This window comes from Nicotiana tabacum, chromosome 3, assembly GCF_000715075.1.
Source record: "Nicotiana tabacum cultivar K326 chromosome 3, ASM71507v2, whole genome shotgun sequence".
Taxonomy (NCBI): Eukaryota; Viridiplantae; Streptophyta; class Magnoliopsida; order Solanales; family Solanaceae; genus Nicotiana; species Nicotiana tabacum.
Genome location: NC_134082.1, coordinates 127,775,439 through 127,790,375, shown reverse-complemented (window position 1 = coordinate 127,790,375; position 14,937 = coordinate 127,775,439).

Below are 14,937 nucleotides of genomic sequence, written 5' to 3'. Positions count from 1 at the left end.
TTTTGGGTCGGGATCGATTTCCACTGAGAGCTAGAATTGGAGTGGTGTATCTATTTAGCTTAGGATTGCGTAGAGTTCCAAATTACACTTCTCATCATTTTTGGGGTTTTCTTTATAATTCTACTTTTAAAAAACTACAAATTGTAAATTAAGCTAAGAGTTAAATGCTACGGGTTGTTCAAATAGTTTAAAGGGCACTAGGGTAGTGACATCCGCCTAGGTCGTCAATTGACGGGTACTTGAGTCTAAAGCACAATTGACATGATTGGGGAGTATGATATAACCGTTGCATTACTTTACCCACTCTACACCTCTCGGTGGTTCGAGTGATTTTTCCCAATTGACTTTCTCAAGACCAACTAGGTATGCAAATTTGCACAAGCAACTTAGGGTTCAAGTGGGGTATTATTCTCTCGAGGTTTAACCCTTTAATTGGGGCTATCAATCTCTTGAGTATGCCCCAATTCCTTGTTGGATCAATTTCGGAGACTTAGGCTCTATTTCCCAAGAAGAGCCCTAGTCAACTAAACACAAACTAGTGTTTGCAACCACTAATTCAGCAATTAACCATGCAATTGACCCAAATATTAAACACCCATAATCAATTTAGCCCTAAAATACAAGACTCATCAATTACCCACACTAGGGTTGAGCCACAACCCTAGCTATGGGGTCTAGCTACTCATATTCAAAGAGGAAAAACAAGAAATAGATGAAGATAAACACATATTAATTAATTGCTAAGCTAAATACAAAGATTCAATGATGAAATATAGTTAAAGTTGCCCAAAATGACTAAGAAAAGTTAACCCAGGAGCGCAGCTATGCTATTACAATATCTGATGACCTAAAAATGGAAAAAGGATCTATTTATACTAAACTGAAAAATCTGGACAAATATGCCCCTACGGGGTTAGTGCGGACCGCACAGAATGGACTGCGGCCGCACTAGGATTCTTGGCTCCAAAATCCAGCTCTCTAACTCAGGCTCCACAGACTACACAGAATGGACTGCGACCGCGGTGACTTCTAGTGCGGTCCACATAAAATGGACTGCGGACCGCATTGGCTTGAAAGCTCCAAACTACAACTTCTCTGAATCTTGGCTCTGCGGACCGCACAGAATGGTAGTGCAGCCTCATGGACTCCAGTGCGGACCGTACTAAATTCAGTGCGGCCGCATTGCCTTTTAGCCTAAATACCTGCTCTCTGAACCTCCTAGTGCGGACGACACAAAGTGGTGTGCGGCCGCACTGGACCTATTTTGCCTCAGCTTGTCTTGTCTTTGGTACTTGTGCAAGTTTCACTCATTTTGAGTTGATTTTTGAAATCTTGTCACTTTGTTGATCAAACCTGCAATCAAACACAACTTATGAGCCTTTTGGGACTATTTTGTATGAGTTTCTAATCAAAGCATGAGCAAGAAGGAGTATAAAATGCGTCAAAATCCCTAGTTATCAACTCCCCCAAACTTAAGCTTTTGCTTGTCATCAAGCAAACAAAATAAGACCCACCCCTTAAGGGAAAATCCAATAAATTTTCAGCTGTCCTAAAGCAACCTCAACTAGCATCAATTGGGACTAACAATTGCCATCAATACAAATGAATCATTAACAACATTTACCCTTTGAAACACCATGGATTAAGTGCGACACAAGAGCATCAAGAGTTGACTCAACACATCAAAGAACTCTTTCAATTACTTTGGTCATTGTGGAACCCAAACTCACATCCTCAACTCTCCCTAAGCAAACCTCTCCTTTAGAATAATGGCAAGCAAAACGAGGTTGATGGAAATTCACCCATCTCTCTCAAGAAAAAGTCACAAGTCCGGCTCTAAGTACCATATGCTTGCCCCTTACGTGAGTATCCACTAATGTAAGCTTCATTCAACTAAAGATCATATAGAACTTTTGTGGAGACATTGTGAAGGCTTTTGGTTCAGGGTAGGAAATGTTTTGGTCTAAGTAGGTTCCATCTTCCCTTAAGCACTTCTTTTGATTCATTTGGCATATATTCACTTGACTCTTTGAGTCATTTCACTTTTTTCTAAGGGGTTAGAGAGACACCCGGTCACTCTTTTTTAGGCATTTCAAATATTTTCTCCTTTTTCAACTTTCCACACCTTTCATTCTTTGCTTTTCTTGAATCCCTTTTTATTCTTTTTTACATTGAATTTTTTTTTGTCTTTTTGCTTTTTTTTTTCTTTTTCATTGCCTTTCCTTTTTATTATTTTTGTGCCTTTTTACCACTTTGTTGCAATCCTCATCTATCCCCCCAAACTTATACTTTTTCCATGTGCTAAAGGAAAAATTGGGTGCCAAGAAAGGGTATCTTTTAAAACGGGTATAGGCTTGTATCATGGTTGAAAGAAAAAGATCTAAGGCTCAAAAGGGTTAACTAGGGATCTTATCATTGGTAGGCTATGGAATTGTTCAAACTATCATTTAGATCAAGGAGAGTCTATAATCATGTCTCAAGTCAAAATTCACTTATGATTTCGCCTCAACAAACATTCAGGGCAAGTTCTAGACCAATGGCTCAAGACTTGGACTTGCAATTGTAATTACTCACCACACAAGCTAAGGGATTGCTAAAGACATAGAGTCGGGGGCTCACAACGACCTTAGATATGATTTGAGCACACAATGATCCCGAAAAATCACTTGATGATTATCGGTCAACACAAGAGTCTCAAGGTCACGACTTTCACCATCATAAACACAATAATATTTTTGACCATGAGATCAAAGGCAAATGTGCTAGGCCCAAGTGAAGCTTTGCTTGAGGCACCCTTAACTACTAACTATTAAAAACAAAAAGAAAAACGGACTCAAACCCTTAAGAAGGTTTCCATGCCATCCATCATTGGAAAGAGCCACCCGGTTCACACAACACTCCGCCTTTGGAAAGAACCGCGACATTAAGAAAACCAAAGGCTTATTGCAAACTTCGAAAACAAAAAAGCTACGAATCACAAATAAGAAGCTAAAAACGAAAAAAATTGCGAAAAATAGAATAAATATATACAAGAGGGGATTTGAATATACAATGGATGGGATGAATATATACAATGTGATATAATCTTTATATACAGACCCTAAGTGAAATAAAAATGCGACAAATGTAACGAAATATCAGAATTATATACAGACCAAAAATGAAAAATCAAGAAAGCATAAAAATGTTAAATATATACAATCATCCAAAATGTAGGGCCTACCCCCTCAAATGAAAGCTGGCATTGTCCCCAATGCCAACTAATCTAAATAAAGCACCAAAAATGTAAGAGGAAAAAGGATATAGAAGACTCCATATGGCCCGTCTGTCTGCATAGGCTCATGTGTGGTCCTTGGGTCCTATCTGTGCTTGGGGACCTCAGACTGGTCCCCTATAGCCTGCTGCTCTGCTACTGGGACATGGGACTGAACCTGGACCTGGATAGGCTCTGTAGGTAGTGCACCTTGTGGCTGACTAGAAGAGGTCTTATGTGGGTCAGCCAGCTGGATGACTGCATCATCAGCTCGAGGAATCATCCTCTTCCTCTTGGGAGGCCTTTGTGATTTCTCTGGCTCTGGATGAACTGCTGGTGCGGGGTCCTGGAGTAATAAATCTAAAAGTAGGTGATCTGCCTTTAGTTTGTCTACATCTACTCTCAGCTCCTTCACGGACTCTTTGGAGGCCCGTGTCTTCCTCAGCTTCTTGTGCTCCCGATCAAGCTCCTTGAGAGCCTTGCTATGTGAATCAACTGCCTTTGAGAGCACTGCCTGAGTGTCGAGGATTTTCTTCTGGTTGTCTAAAATCTCTCTAAGAATATCCTCGATTGATTGGGGGACCTATAGGGCCGGAGGTGCCGACTGAGCCTCTACCACGGTAGTGAGTGGGGACAACTTGGATGAGGAAGTCTGCATCCAGTTGTTTATGCTAAGAAGCGCCTAGCTCAGTCAGTAAGCAGTAATAGGATGGGCCCAGATAGATGGAATCTCCAGGCCTACTGAGGTGGATGGGCCATCAGGAATGGTTGTGGATGTGGAAGGACCGGGAGGGATGTCTGTGGAAGTAGAGGTAGGCTTAGCAGGAGCCATTACCACAATTGGCACTTCAGACTGGCCAGTTGGAGCAGTAGTTGTACCTTTGAAGTTCTTGCTCTTGGGTTATCATCCCCTTGCATGTTGTACCAAGAAAATGGGGCTTTCGCCTTGACTTTGATGTTGAAGGGCCTTTTGTCCTCTTTCAAGTCCCGGAAGTACATCGTGAGGAAACTAGGGAATGGATAGTTTCTATCATGCTCCGCATGCACAATGGTAATAATCCGTGACATCACATTTCCCAAGTTAATGGGGTACCCCGCCATGATAGAAGCCGCTAACATAGCTTGGTGGAGAGGAAGAGAGTTATCATGTGTCGTGGGATCCAACCGGCTACATACAAAGGTCTCTCACCCCCGTGCCTCAAAGTTCAAACTCTTTCTTAAGATCTTAACTCTAGCAGTCAACCAGTCCGGGGTGGTACCTGGGATTGCCAGGTATTGTGCTAACCAGGGACAAACCTCCTCGCCCATTTCCATCTTCGCCATGTACAGGGTCTCGTCCTCCTCATTAAAACCCAGGTACTCATTTATTGACTTCCCATCAAACAACACCTTTAAGTTCCGAACCTTGGTCACTTTGGAGCCCTTTTTGATGTGGGATACATTGCAGTAGAATTCTTTGACCAAGTGTTCGTTGGCGTCCACACAGTCATCCATAAAATGCTCCTATCCAACTCTCATCCTAAACTGCTTCCTCACGTTGGGGTTGTGAGGTAGCAAGTCTCTATCTATGAAGCTCCTCTCCAGACTCAACTTTTTCACCGGCCACCACTCCCGAAATTTATGCTATGCCACCTCACTCACAAATCTGTCCTCCCAAGCCTCATGCTTTCTAGTTCTAGCAACGCCTCCCACCTGAGGCTTGTCACACCTTCTTTTTACCTACACCCCGCAAGGGGGTGTAAAGGGAGTTTTTCCAATTAAAGGACAATCGAAACGGGATTTATTATTTAATTTAGAGTCGCCACTTGGGAGATTTATGGTGTCCCAAGTCACCGGTTGAATCCCGAATCGAGGAAAAGATTGACTCTGTATTACAGTCCGCGAACCAGAAATCTAAGTAAGGAATTCTGTTAACCCGGGAGAAGGTGTTAGGCATTCCCGAGTTCCGTGGTTCTAGCACGGTCGCTCAACTGTCATATTCGGCTTATTTATCTGATTTTTAATACATGTTGAACTTATGTGCAACTTTTAACTGTTTACAGGTTTTATTATTATTATTTTTAACAAGAATTTCAACATCGTAAAAATACGTCTCGAACCACATCACATCAATGCACCCGTGGTTATTGACACATTTCAACTCTGTTGAGATTTGGATTTTGGTCACATAAATGTGCACCCGAGTTTAGGGAGGTAATGTTATTAAAATACGCGTCTAAAGAGACTAACGCGTTATTATTTTGGGGAAGGCCGTAAAATTCACTAAATAGCCCGTCTCGAATTCTAAATGTTTTAATATATACATTTTAACGAGGGCCCCACAATTTATGTGTTTTGTTTAGCGAGGCTCATCTCATTTTATTATTTAAAAGAGAACTACATTCCGCTATATTTATTTAAAGAGTTAATTCAAGGTTATTTAAAACATATTGCAAGCCACGCTATATGAAATGCACCCGTGATTCACGACACATTCTATTTAACGCTATCACGATTTGGATTTGGGTCACATGAAATGCACACCCGAGTTTAGGAAGCTAATTTTAATTACGCGCCTAAAGCAACTACGCATTTTTTTAATTTTTGCGAGAGCCATGGAAGTTCAACTAAATGGCGCGCCTCGATTTCTAAGGATTAAAATATTAATGACATAAGGGCTTAAATGAAACTTTCTTTTATTTACAAACTTTCTGGAAAGAAACTTCTCCTTTACATACTTCACGCTTTTCCACTCTATCTTTCAATCAGAGAAATTTGCTTCACTGCCTTTCATGATCGAAGAGCAAAGACGCTATAAATTGAATTTTAATCAAACAACTGAGTATCAAATAAAGGCTATCCATTCAATAAACTATTAGAATATGTGTCTAAGTGAAATACAACATCATCTGGGTATTGTACCCATGAGCCAACAGATAAATAAAGTTAAATTATGGCTAATCTAACACATGTTGATTCTTTGTAATGCACTTAAAATTTAGACAATGACATCCCTACTTGAATACAACAAAAGCACCTAATTTATAATTAATACTAACATCTTCAGAATCACAAACATGAACAAGAGGACTCTTTCTGAATACAGTCTCGATCAAAAAACGAAGAACAGGCAACCAAATCGAGATTTCATTCATAGAATTAGGAAGACAGATCTTACAATTGTAGAGCAAATAAAGTTTAGGATTGGACCTTTTATAGCTGCAATATGTTTTTGAAGCAATGAACAAGAAAATCCGACCATAGCTAACTGTTAACGACCTCGATGCACCGGACCTCGACGAACACGAAGCTTCGATACTTGCCTCCGAACAGATCTCACAAACGATCTCCAAAAATGGACTCAACCTCAAACGAGACCATGAGCGGACGGTGGTTTTTAAGTCGAGCTCAAAGCAGCGAGAGCTCAAACGAATTCCATAACAAAACGAAAATAGAAATCAGAAAGAAGATGACTGAAACTTATTTTCATTCGATTTTCTGGTATCTTCAGGTGTAAAAACGAATCGAGAAGCTCTTTTCTGCCCAAAATCCATCCCCACACTGTTTTATTTCTATTTTTGTAGTTTTCGAATCATTTTGAACTTCTTTTGCGGATTTTTCATGGCTAAAAGTGAAAAAATCAGCTGGGTTTCATGGCTCTTCCGGCGGACTGCTGGTTTCACGCGAATGTCACGATTTGGGAGATGAGTGAAGCGGATGGGGGATGGTCGTTTGGAATAAAGTGATGCTAGAACCTTTTTTTTTGAACGCCTCGCTGCTGTTTCTCCTTTTAGTTCAAGTAAGGTGGGAGGGCTGGTTTGGTTTCTGTCTTTTGAAGAAGACGATGGCGGGGAGGGGGTGGGTTTTTTTGTGCGCAACTTTTTTTTGCTTTCTCCTTCAGCCTCCTCTTCGTTATTCCTGCACGCTTTTGCTGCTTTCTTCGTTTCAACTTCTTCAATGAAGAAGCTTTCTTCGTTGATGAAGAAAGAGATCCTTCTCCGCAGCTTTTTCCTCAGACCCCCCTTTTTAAAAAAATGTTCGTGTATTTAATGTCCAAAAAAATGTGAGTCTTTCAAAATTTGACCAAAGTCCCATGCGTCTCACGTGGGTTAGGGGCTCAAGATGTGTGTCCCCCATTAGTGTCCCCCATGTGTGTGTGTCTAAAGGTGTCTCCCACTAGTCTAGGGTTTAGGGTAGTGGGCTTGGGTTGTTATGGGCTAGGTTCGAATTTTGGGCCTAAAAATGGGTCGTTTGAACCCAAATGTTATTCTTTCCCCGAAACCGAGAATGAGAACACGATTTTATTTAATTAATCCTACGTAAGCAAAATAACTATTACAATGAGACTAACAATTAAAACAAAACTATTTTCTTGGGTATTTTCAAGATTAAAATAACTACAAAACATTAATGAAACTATTTTTTTCGTTTTTTATATAAAGATAAAATATAAAGTACTATATTTGTATTTTTTAAAGATTAAAATGACTACAAAACATTAATGAAACTATTTTTTTTGTAATTTTTTATTTTGTGACGAAATAAAGTAAAATAGTCAAAATTAGCCAAAATAGTTATATTAGGCCTAAATTAAATATTTACATGCTAAAATATGAAAAAAACTTGGGGAGGGTCAAAAACTACACGTCTACAGCTGCCCCTCTTTGACTGAAAACACGAAGAGTTTTCCGACAAAGAACGACTAGACATGTTTTGACCCGACCCTTATTCAGAGAGACTAAAACTAAAGGAAAGGGAGAGATTGTGACCGAGCCCGGGTATCTGAGTTGCCTACATATCCTTGGCTATAAAGGAATTAGGTCATTTGTAGTTCATAAGTGAGTAAGGTGATGGAGTATACCGATGTGAAGAGCCGATCGAGGTTCCGTTCCGTCGAGGTTCCGGTCCGCGGTCCTGCTATTCCATCAAAATCAAAAACATGAAAAAGACTAACTAAGCCTATGAGCTACTAGTTACAAGATTTCTATCTATGAGTCTTCTGAAGCTTGATCTTGAGTCTTGGTTGGTGCTTCAGGCGGACTCTAATCTGAATCTTGATGCGTGTTAGCTACAGGTGTTGGTTCAATCTTCTTCAGCTTTTTCATATCAGGATGGGACATGCAGAGCTCGTGACTTCAATTATGTCTTGAACAGACCACATCTTTTCTCCACTTTTGCACTTTGGATTCATTTTTTTCTCTTTTTATTTTTCTCTTTTTTTTTTATTGTGACTAGCTTTTGTTGATCATTGGTGTCTTCCTCTCGATTTCTGAACTTGAATTTATGCTGGGGATTTTTGTAGTAACCCTCGCTCTCCGGGAGGGCTCCTGACTTTAACAACTTAAATAGTAACGCCTCTGTTCTACGGGTGGGCTCCCGAATGCAACAACCTAAAAGTAACACCTCTGTTTTACGGGCGGGCTCCCGACTGCAACAGCTTTAAAAAAAGTAATGCCTCCGTTCTACGGGTGGGCTCCCGACTTCATCAACTTTAAAATTTAACAACCTTCATTCTACAGGCGAGCTCCTGACTTCTTAAAATATAACAACCTCCGTTCTACAGGCGGGCTCCTGACTTCAACTACAATTTGAGATATAACACCTCCATTCTTCAGGCAGGCTCCTGACTTCGACTGCAACTTAAAGATATAACACCTCTATTCTCCAGGCGGGCTCCTGACTTCAACAGCTTCTTAAAGACATAACACCTCCATTCTCCAGGCGGGCTCCTGACTTCTTCAACTTAAAACATACCAACCTCCGTTCTACAGGCAGGCTCCTGACCTCTTCAACTTAAAACATAACAACCTCCGTTCTACAGGCGGGCTCCTGACTCCTTCAACTTGAAACGTAACAACCTCCTTTCTACAGGCGGGCTCCTGACTCCTTCAACTTGAAATATAGCAATCTCCGTTCTACAGGCGGGTTCCTGACTTCATCAACTTAAAATAGAACAACCTCCATTCTACAGGCGGGCTCCTGACTTCAACTACAACTCAGAATGTAATACCTCCATTCTCCAGGCGGGCTCCTGACTCCTTCAACTTAAAATTTAACAACCTCCATTCTACAGGCGGGCTCCTGACTTCTTCAACTTAAAATAGAACAACCTCCATTCTACAGACGGGCTCCTGACTTTTTCAGCAATTACTTTCCTCAAACTGGTGTTTTCACTTCTCTGAAACCTGCCGGGGATAACACTGCTGGGGAATTATCTTCCTTCTTTGAGACTAGTTACTTTCCTCCTTTTAATAATGGTGGGGATGATACTGATTCAAAGACCACTACCCTTAAAACTTGGGTTATCTTGCTTCTTCCAAAATTGCTTTCTTTAAAACTTGTATTGCCTTCTCCCATAAACTGCTGGGGATAACACCGGTATTTTCTTTACAAATATGTTATTTTCCTTCTTCAAAGACTACTTCCTTTAAAGCTGGTGCTTTCCTTCCACTGGAACTACTTCCCTTAAGACTTGTTGGGACTTCTTCCGAAGACCGCTGGGGATACCATTTTTCCCAAAACTTGTGTTATCTTGCATCTTCCCCAAGTGGGTACCGGACTTCCAGAAAATTTTCAAAATGAAAGAAAACTTTCTACTCCAGTTTGACAATCTTTCTTGTTATCATGATGTCTTTTCATCATCTATAAAATTTCCTGTCTCTGCTTCAAATCAAAGAAAAATTTTGTTAGTTTAAAGCGTGGCGAATGGTCGTGCCACTCCTGCTGGGGATGGTTTTTCCCCTTTTCCCTTTCCCTGCTTTGCGTTTTATTACGAAACTTGTTGGGGATGATATTATTTGCTGGGGATGATATTCCTGTTGGGGATGGTTTTTCTTTTCTCTTCCTTCCCCGTTCTGTGTTGTCCGACCATCGCAGAACTTGGTCGATAATCTGTCGGAGTTATTCCTGCATCTCGCAAATCTACTGGGGATCCTCTTGGAATTTGATCCATAACTTTTCCACTGTTGTTTTTCTGTTTTTCTCCAGCTTCCCCTGGAATCCTAAACCAATCCATCATTTGGTCTTGTAACGAACGTCTTTCTCGTTCCATTGCATTATCTTTGGCCCATCATATCCACATTGTATTTTTGCACCAATGGCAACTGGTAATAAGCTCTGAAAATCCTTTTCAAAAACAAACTGCTGGGGAGATAAAGTCTTTAGACCAAGAAATGAAAAAGTGATGATTTCAAACGATAGAAAAAGAAGAAATCTTTCTGAACAAATGCTGGGGAAAAGGAAAGAAAAGAACTTATCTGAATGATATAACCGATCCTAACGATCATGTCATGCATTCCAGATTAATCAACCCAGTCTATTTGTATCAATCAATCTTTCGGACGACCTCATCCTGCTGGGGATAAACAGGCACTCAACTCTTTGCCAAATGCGGATCCTTTCCGCCAATCTTGTCTTGTCGCCTCATAGTGCCCTTCGAGGGGTTTTCACTACTAAGACTCTGTCATTTCTCTCAACTCCCGTCGCCTTATGGTGCCTGTGAAGGTTTTCACCGATAAGACTCTCTCGTTTTATTTCTCGCAACTTACGTCGCCTTATGGTGCCTGTGGATGTTTTCACCGATAAGACTCTCTCATTTTATTTTATTTTTTCCAGCTGAGGATCGGAGTGTTACCGATATGACTCTCTCTGCTGGGGATTCTTTCGGCTACCAATTCATTTCCAGCTTATGATCCTCTTCTCTACTAGGGATTAGAGTGTTATTCCCGACTTCCGTTTGCATAACTTGGCACTTCTCGGATACTGATCGGGATGTCTTTTTTGGACATCAATATGGGTTTTTGTGTATGGCTAAAAGAAAAAGGGTAGAAGGTTCACATTAATTTTGATGGGTAAAACATTACAACTCTTGGAATCAACTTTCTTTCCCAAAATTATAAACACAACTTCTGCCCCAGTTTTTCTTGCTTGGGGATTTTTTTTTGTTTGTTTATTTTTTGTTACACTATGACCGAGCCGTGAGGCGCCTACGTATCCTTCTTTGAGGAATCAGGTCAAACGTAGTTCCTAATTCCTTTGTTTTTCTTGTGACTTTATTTTGTCTTTATTATCATTATTTTTCTCTTCTGTTTTTCTTTCCCTTTCATTATTGATTCCAAAAGAGGGGTATGAAAGAATAAACAAGGCTCAAAAGGGGAAGCAAAGGTTGAAGTGTTTGGATGGAAGAACAAATTGCCTCCGTCATTTCAATCTCCGATACCATGCCAAATGCAAACAAACAACAATTATAATTAAAAGAAATCACACATAATATCTCTTAACTGCGTCAGAATTGATAGCCATGTCAATGCATTTCCCTTCGATATCTGTTAAACACAGAGCGCCATTGGACAACACTCTGGTTACAATGAATGGCCCTTGCCAATTCGGGGAGAACTTGCCTTTTGCTTCTGCCTGATGTGGCAAGATTCGTTTCAACACCTGCTGCCCCACTTCAAATTTTCTGGGGCGCACCTTCTTGTTGTAGGCTCTTGCCATTCTCCTTTGATAGAGTTGGCCATGGCATACTGCTGCCAATCGTTTTTCATCAATCAAGTTCAACTGCTCCAAATGAGTTTTGACCCACTCATCATCATCAATCTCAGCTTCAGCGACAATTCGAAGGGACGAGATTTCAACTTCCGCCGGTATTACTGCTTCAGTTCCATATACCAACAAATAAGGAGTTGCCCCTATTAAAGTACGGACAGTAGTGTGATAACCCAATAATGCAAATGGTAATTTTTCATGTCATTGCCTTGAACCTTATACTATCTTCCGAAGTATCTTCTTTATGTTTTTGTTGGCTGCCTCAACTGCTCCATTCGCCTTGGGACGATATGGGGTGGAATTGCGGTGTGTAATCTTAAACTGTTGACATACCTCTTTCATCAAATTGATGTTAAGATTAGCACCATTATCCGTGATGATCACCTTTGGGATTCCAAATCTACAGATGATATGGGAGTGAACAAAATCTATCACTGTCCTCTTGGTTACTGACTTGAAAGTTTTAGCTTCAACCCACTTAGTGAAATAATCGATGGTCACCAGAATGAACCTATGACCGTTGGTAGCTGCCGGCTCAATAGGTCCAATGACATCCATGCCCTAGGCAACAAATGGCCATGGTGCTGACATTGTATGCAATTCTGTCAGCGGAGAATGAATCAGATCTCCGTGTATCTGACACTGATGGCATTTCCGCACGAAACTGATACAATCACGCTCCATAGTGAGCCAATAGTACCCTGCTCGGAGAATCTTCTTCGCCAATACATATCTGCTCATATGTGGCCCACAAACTCCAGCATGTACCTCTGTCATAACTGTCGTGGCTTGACTAGCATCTATACATCTCAGCAATCCCAAATCTTGTGTCCTTTTGTACAACACTCCTCTACTGAGAAAAAATCCATTTGTCAATCGCCGAATGGCTCTCTTTTGATCTTCGGTGGCCTGCTCCGGGTATATCCCCATCCTGAGGTATTCCTTGACATCATAAAACCATGGTTCGCCATCCATTTCTTCCTCTATCCTGTTGCAATAAGCATGTTGATCATGAACCTGAATATGCAATGGGTCAACATGAATTTTGTCTGGGTGGTGCAACATCGATGCTAAAGTGGCCAAAGCATCGGCAACCTCATTATGAACTCTTGGGATGTGTCTGAACTCCACTGATCAAAATCGCTTGCTCAGATCGTGCAAACATTGTCGATATGGTATGAGCTTCAAATCCCTTGTTTCCCATTCACTCTGAATCTGATGCACCAGGAGGTCCGAGTCTTAAGACCAAGACGTCATGGACATCCATGTCTGCAGCTAACCGTAGACCCAAAATGCATGCCTCATACTCAGTCATGTTGTTAGTACAATAGAAACGTAGCTGAGCCGTAACAGGATAATGATGTCCTGTTTCAGAAATAAGTACCGCTCCTATTCCAACTCCTTTTGCATTTGCGGCTCCATCAAAGAAGAGCTTCCAACCTGGTTTCTCAGATAATTCCAACTCATCTACATGCATCACTTCTTCATCAGGAAAATACGTCCTCAATGGCTCGTATTCTTCATCAACAGGATTCTCAGCCAAGTGATCGGCCAATGCTTGGGCTTTTATGGCCGTCCTCGTCACATAGACGATATCAAACTCCGTGAGCAATATTTTCCATTTCGCCATTCTCCCTGTGGGCATAGGCTTCTGGAAAATATACTTCAATGGATCCAGGCGTGAAATGAGGTAAGTAGTATAGGATGACAGATAATGCTTCAACTTTTGGGCCACCCAAGTTAGGGCGCAACATGTCTTCTCAAGTTGAGTGTACTTAACCTCATATACTGTAAACTTCTTGCTGAGATAATATATGGCTTGCTCATTCCTTCCTGTAATGTCGTGTTGCCCCAGTACGCAACCAAATGAATTCTCCAGGACCGTTAGATAAAGAATTAACGGTCTTCTCGGCTCAGGTGGAACCAACACAGGTGGATTTGATAAATATCCTTTGATTTGGTCAAATGCTTCCTAACATTCTGTCGTCCATTCTACTGCAGCATCTTTCTTCAGTAACCGAAAAATGGGTTCACAAGTTGCTGTGAGTTGAGCAATAAACCTGCTGATATAATTCAACCTTCCCAACAGACTCATTACTTCTGTCTTGTTCTTCGGCGGTGGCAAATCTTGGATGGATTTGATCTTTGACGGGTCCAACTCAATGCCTCGCCGACTGACGATGAATCCCAACAGCTTTCCAGATGGAACTCCAAATGCACATTTGGCCGGGTTGAGCTTAATATCGTACCTTCGAAGTCTTTGGAAAAACTTCTTTAGGTCTGTTACGTGGTCTTCCTGATGCTTGGATTTTATGATCACATCGTCCACGTATACCTCAATCTCTTTGTGTATCATGTCATGAAACACAGTAGCCATTGCTCTCATGTACGTTGCCCCAACATTCTTCAAACCAAATGGCATTACCCAGTAGCAATAAGTCTCCCACGGCGTAATGAATGCCGTCTTTTCCGCATCTTCTTCATCTATCAGAATCTGATGATACCCAGCATAGCAATCCATAAAAGACCCGATCTCACGTCCGGCACAATTATCGATCAAAATATGGATGTTGGGTAATGGAAAGTTATCCTTTGGTCTTGCCCTGTTCAGGTTGCGGTAATCGACACACACCCTGATCTTCCCATCTTTATTTGGCACTGGCACCACATTAGCCAACCAATCAGGATATCGAGTGACCCGAATAACCTTTGCTTGCAGCTGCTTGGTTACTTCCTCTTTAATCTTCACACTCATGTCTGTTTTGAACTTCCTCAATTTCTGCTTGACGGGAGGGCATACTGAGTTAATGGGCAATTTGTGAACCACTAAATCCGTGCTTAAACCCGGCATGTCATCATACGACCATGCAAAAACATCTTTGAACTCAATAAGTGCTTTGATTAGTTCTTCCCTGATATTCGGTGCAATGTGGATGCTTATTTTAGTTTCCCTGATATCATTTGCATCCCCTAAATTGATGGCTTCTGTGTCATTTAAGTTGGGCTTGGATTTCTCTTCAAACTGGCTTAACTCTCTATTTATCTCTTCGAAGGCTTCATCCTCATCGTATTCCGATTTATCATCATAATCGACCTCTTGTACAATTAGTTCAGAATTAGATTAATTTTTTAGACTGGGTTGAAGATCCGTTGTGCAT